This window comes from Pinus tabuliformis, chromosome 8 (genome assembly GCF_031772625.1).
Source record: "Pinus tabuliformis cultivar Carrire ecotype Pingquan chromosome 8, CPIR1, whole genome shotgun sequence".
In the NCBI taxonomy this organism is placed as follows: domain Eukaryota; kingdom Viridiplantae; phylum Streptophyta; class Pinopsida; order Pinales; family Pinaceae; genus Pinus; species Pinus tabuliformis.
In genome coordinates, this window is record NC_142294.1 from 1,828,013,156 (window position 1) to 1,828,019,798 (window position 6,643).

Below are 6,643 nucleotides of genomic sequence, written 5' to 3' on the forward strand. Positions count from 1 at the left end.
CAGGAGTGCTTCTTCTAGAGGCACATATCAGAATGATGAACCCAAATTTTTCCTTGTATCTTAGAAAATAAATTGATTTACATCACATCTAGAGTGTTTCCATTGGTCTGGGTGCAATTTCCTATCACTTGAGCTCATTTCTACTTGACTGAACACATTTTCGATTTGTAGGGACTGCCATCACTCCTGGGCACATTATATACTGATGTTGGGAACTATTGTGGTTGAGTCACACTGTCATTAAACTTTTATCACATGCTATCATATCTTCATGACATAATGTTTTGAATTTTGTTGCATGCTTGTTGAAGTGAATCAAATTGATCACACAGTGTTGCCCAAAGTTGTAATGCCCACTCGTTTTGCTAGTATGTGGGATAGAACTGAGAGATAGAGTATGCATAAATTGGTTGCCAGTTACGATTTAGTAAATATGCCTAAGCCTAGATCTTGTACATGAACACCTAAACTGGATGCGCATGTTCCTTTTGGAGCGTGTAGCGTGGAGTGATATAAAAACTAGCTGATATATCTTAGTTGTAAAGGCTGTAATCCAAAGAACAAGACTCTCTCTCTTATGCTTATTTGTGCCCATAATCATATTGCTAAAGAAGCTACAATCATATTCTGAAGAGATGTGGGACGAGTTCCATAGCCAAACAGAGGCTAGATCAAGGACAATTTTGGACTGAGTGTGTGTCATTTGAAGTTGTATATTGTTGCCACTAGATTAGAGATGAAGTTCAACACCATCTTTGTTGGCATTATGACACAAGTTTTGCACTATGGCACAGGTGTTGTCCTTGATGGCAATTCACTCAGATGGAAGATCATAGTTCAAGCTCTCAGAATGGAAGAAAAATACATATACGCAAGTTCCTCTTAACCAGGCCGCGTATACACAGGGTATTGATGACCAAAAGTCGCATATACGTATACATGGATTTTCATGCACGGAAAAGCACGCACATGTGGGAAAGCTTATTTTTGGGTCCATGGTATTTGGATCTATGGTTTTCTACCTTGGTATTGTGTCTGAAGTATTGAACCCAGGTATTGGATCCCTAGTATTGGTTCTCTATGGTTTCGGAACATGGTTTGAGAAAGGCATAAGACTATAAAAAGGAGGAGATCATTTGGCAAAGGATTGACTCAAGTATTTGAATATCTTATGAAGAGCAAGATCTAAAATACTGGTGATTGGTTTATGGTTTATAGCTAAATCTGAATCAATGAGGAACCTGAACGCAAGAAGATGGATAAGTTCTGTTGATGGGTCAAAACTCAAGACTTGAAAAGTATATCTTTTGTGTGATTCTGATCTGTTATATTTGGCGCATGACTTGATCTATAAATCTGATCATCTGGGTGTAACTAATGTCTGAATATTTCAAAGAACGAATTATCTTTGATATATCTGTACACAGGTTCAGCAAAGCAAAGGCGCGTATACACGCTGGTTCTATAATTCAAAACAACATATACGCAGGTTGGCCTTAATTCAGAAGTGTATGCACGCAAGTTGTACAAATTGAAGTAGCGTACGTCTCTTGAAATATGTTTTAGATACTTCTAATTATTGCTGCAGTGTTCTGGGTTCAAAATTGGTGTCTGGTTATTGTTACTATTTTCTGGGTACAACATTTAGAGAAGTGACTATTTGATTCAGTTTGTTTGGTGCAAAGGAGATTGGTTGATATAGATATACTTGATGTTTGATTGATGTTATTCATGGATCCAGTCTGAAAATTTATGAAACGTGGTACCTGGAAGAAAAGAGAAGGTTGTAGCCTTTAGTAGGTCAACACCTACGTACTAGTACCTCAGCTAGTACAAAAGCTAAGAGGGTTGTAGCTCCCTTCCAGGAGAAGTTGGAGAATGAGAGAAGGTTGTAGCCTTCTACAGGTAGTAGCATGCGTACTAGTATAAGATTGCACCAGTACAGAATCATTGTAAAATGAAGTTTCTAATTAAAACAAGATAGAGACAAATTGCAATAGGCGGTTTTCTCCCACATTGAGTTTCCACCTTATATATTTGTTTCCATGTGTGTGATGATCTATTCTATTTTACTATTCCTATTTACTGTTCTTGTGATTAATGAAGTCCTGATGCACTGATTAAAGATCTACATCTAATGAATCTTAAGTTTTCTTATATACACTGGTTCCTTTAGGCACAATAGCATATATACGCAGTTTTCCATAGCTGAAGTAGCATATACAAATCTGATTGTGAAATGAAAAATAATTGATTTCATAATACTGATTCACCCCCCCCCCCCCCCCATCTCAGTATTATTTCCAACAATTGGTATCAGAGAAGCTACTTTAGAAGAAGCTTGATCGCTTGAAGGAAAATCTATCATCATGAGCAACTACGAAAAGGAGGCATCTATCAAGCCACCAATCTTTGATGGAAGCAACTTCGTCTATTAGAAGGTAAGAATCACATCCTATCTTCAATCTCTTGGTACAAAAGTTTGGGATATCGTGGAAACAGGATACACATTTCCATTACCAACTCGTACAGATACGGCTGGTAAAAAGCAGTATGAAACAAATGCAAAGGCTGTCAATACTCTATTAGGGAGTTTATCTCAATCAAAATTTGCCAAGGTTATGCAACTCAAAACCAAAAAAGAAATATGGGACAAGATCGTTTTGAGATATGAAGGATATGATCAGGTAAAACATGCAAAACTACAAACTCTCAGAATTCAATATGAAAATCTTAGAATGCACAATGATGAAAGTGTGGTTAATTATTTCTTACGTATAGATGAGATTGTTAATTATATGAAAAACTTGGGTGAAGAAATAAAAGAAGCTACTTTGGTTGAAAAGGTTCTAAGATCTTTGTCCTCTAAGTTTGAATGAAAAGTTTTGGCCATAGAAGAAAACCAGAATCTTCAAAGCATTACCATGTCACAGCTGCACAGAATCCTAACTGCTTTTGAAATGAGAAAAGGGGGACCATCAGACATGACAGAATCTACATTTAAAGCCTTAGGAAAAGGAGAATACAATGATTCAGGACATATGTCAGAAGGAGAGGAAGAATCAGAGTTTGCCAACAACCTTCAACGGGGTTCTAGAAGATTCAGAGGTAAGCTACCTTTTAAATGCTTTGCTTGTGGAAGAGTCAGTCACTATGCAGCCAAGTGTCCTCATAAAGATAAGCTTGAAAAGGGTAAGGAACCAAATAGATGGAATAGAAAACAGAATGTAAGTAAGAAGAGCTATTATACACATGAAGACAGTGATGGATTTTCAAATAGTGATGAAGATGAACAAGGTAATGATTATAGACTTTTGATGGATTTTGAAGATGATGATTTCTTGGATGCTATAGATGAAGAAGGTCTTCATGAGGAAATTTCTAAACTTAAAATTTGTTTAGAAGAAAAGAATATGATTATAGATACTCTGACATTCCAACTTGCTGAAAGGGATAAACACAATGAAAAGTTAGAATGTGAAATTGTGGGACTTAGAAAAGATATTGAGAAAAAAAATGTTCTTAATCTTAGATTTGCTAAAGGATTTAAAACTTTAGATGAGATTATCAAAGTGCAACGTTCTCCTCTAATCAAGACAGGTCTTGGGTATATTGAAGAAGCATCTCAAGCACAGAAGCCATCTACCTCCAAAAGTTATCTTGAACCAACAAGGAGAAGTGAACAGGTTGACAATCGACAACAAAGGCACAATGCAGATCACCAGGTAAGTCAAGAACAATTTACTTCAAGAATGAACAAAGAACACCAAGTAAAGCGAAGGCAATCTACTTCAAGGATGAACAGAAGCTACAACCAACCACGGGTAAATAATTTTCAATTTGCCTCTAGAACGAATGGCTATTACAATCACCTAGACGGAAGGTTTGATAATCGCAGGAATTTCTTCAATGGCCAATGTTTCTCTTGTCATAACTTTGGACATAAAGTAGCTCAATGTGTTTCCTACAAGACCATCATGACCAGAGAATCACGAAATCAAAGGAGTGTGACTGGAATCATGAAAAGAACCTACAATAACTTTTATTCTCTTGAAAATGAAATAGAATGTTCTATTTGTAACAACTTTGGTCATGAAGATTCTAAATGCAGGAGTAGGTTTCAGCAAAAAACACAGAAGGAGAAAGATTCATTGAGTCCCAAAACATGGAGGAAGAAAGAACTGCAACCAGAAAGATGCAGTATAGCCTTATATACAGAAGGGCAAGAAAATCAGTGGTACATCGACAGTGGATGCTCGAAACATATGACAGGTGATAAAGAAAAACTTCAATCATATAGTGCTTTAGAAAAGGAAAAGAAGGTCTCATTTGGAAATGGCACCCCTGCATTCATAAAAGGTAAAGGTTTTGTTCTTTTGAAAGAAAAGGTCAAAGCTGGAAATGTTATGTATGTTGATGGCTTAAAGAATAATCTATTGAGGGTTAGTAAAATGTGTGATCAAGGAAATGAGGTAATAAAGGTTTTGTTCTTTTGAAAGAAAAGGTCAAAGCTGGAAATGTTATGTATGTTGATGGCTTAAAGCATAATCTATTGAGGGTTAGTCAAATGTGTGATCAAGGAAATGAGGTAATATTTTGATCAACTGGATGTATTGTTCGTGAGCTTGATATAGGAGAAACATTGATCAAAGGCATAAGAACACCAAATAACTTATACATACTCAATGGAGGAAAACAACAACGCTATCTAAGAAAGAATGATGAACATTGGCTATGACACAGAAGATTGGGGCATCTAAGCTTCTCTCAGATAAGGAAAGCATGCAAATATCAGGCGGTTCGTGATCTCCCTAACATTAGAATTCCAGACAATACAATATGCAAATCATGTCAGTTTGGGAAGAAAACAAGAACTAATTTCCTTGAGAAGGAAGGATTAGCTAGTACGCCACTTGAACTAGTCTATACTGATGTATGTGGTCCAACTAGGAAGAGGTCACCTCGAGGAGAAGAATACTTCATATTGTTCATTGATGACTTTTCAAGGATTTGTTGGATAGGAATTCTGAAGCATAAATATGAAGCTTTCGAAAAGTTCAAAGCATTCAAAGCCTTGGTTGAAAACGAATCAAAACGTAGAATCAAATGCCTCAGGTCTGATCGAGGAGGGGAATTTACCTCGGATGAATTTTTTTATTTTTGTGAAGAACATGGAATAAGAAGGGAATTTTCTACTGCAAGGACTCCTTAGAAAAATGGAGTAGTGGAAAGGATGAATAGAATAGTTCAACAAATGGCTTGTGCTATGCTTGATGAGTCTACAACTCCCGCAACTTTCTGGGGTGAAGCTGCATTTTCTGCGGTTACTATTCTCAACAAGACAAACGTCCGGGTGAACAAAACTATAACTCCTCATGAACTTTGGTATGGTAAGACTCCCACGGTTAAATACTTCAAGATTTTTGAAAGCAAATGATACATCAAAAGGACTGATGAAAACCTTGGAAAGTTTGAACCTAGAGCAGATGAAGGCATTCTCATTGGTTATTCTCCCCACAGTAAAGGATACAAGTGTTACAATAAAAGACTTGGAAAAATTGTTGAAAGTATTTATGTAGTGGTTGATGAAGAAGGAAACATTCCTAGGCAGGTAAAATCCAAAGATTTCGAAGATGATGAGGACTATCCTTCAACATCAATCAAACTTATGATGAAGAAGAAACCCATGAGGCACCAGAAGAACAAATAAGGATAGAAGAAAAGACTCCATCCAGGTATGTTCAGAATAATCATCCAGAAACTCAAATTTTGGGGCAGAAAGAGGCGGGTGTACAAACAAGAAGAACTATTTCAGAAGCTTCAACCTATCTAGCATTTCTCTCCTCCACTGAACCACAAAATGTAAGAGAAGCATGTAAAGATGAATGCTGGGTCAAGGCCATGAATGAAGAACTTGAGCAGATTGAAAAGAATAATACTTGGGAGTTGATTCCTAGACCAAACGATAAGAATGTCATAGGGACAAAATGTATATTCAAAAACAAGCTGAATGAAAATGGAGATGTTATTAGAAACAAGGCTAGACTTATTTGTAAAGGGTGTGCTAAACAAGAAGGTATAGACTTTGAAGAAACTTTTGCACCAGTTGCTAGACTTGAAGCCATAAGAATGTTCCTTGCTCTCTCTAGCTTTCAGAAGTTCAAAGTTTTTCAAATGGATGTGAAGTCTGCCTTTTTAAATGGAGACTTGGAAGAAGAAGTGTATATTGAGCAACCAGATGGATTCATCCTTGGAAATGATCCAAAACTTGTATGCAAACTTAAGAAGGCACTCTATGGTCTTAAACAGGCTCCAAGGCCTTGGTCTTATTGTCTGTACAAATACCTCCATCAACAAGGTTTTTCAAAAGGATTAACAGATAGCAATCTATATGTAAAAATTGAGAATGATAAATTGCTAATACTTGTTGTGTATGTTGATGATATCATTTTTGGTAGCAATGAAGAAGCCATCAGTCAAAATTTTGCTTTGCTGATGCAGAAAGAGTTTGAAATGCCCTTGCTTGTTGAGCTGACATATTTTCTTGGTTTACAAGTCCAACAAAATAAAGACGGTATCTTTTTGTCACAAAGAAAGTACCTCAAGGAGATCTTGAAGAAATATGGCATGGAAAATTCAAAAC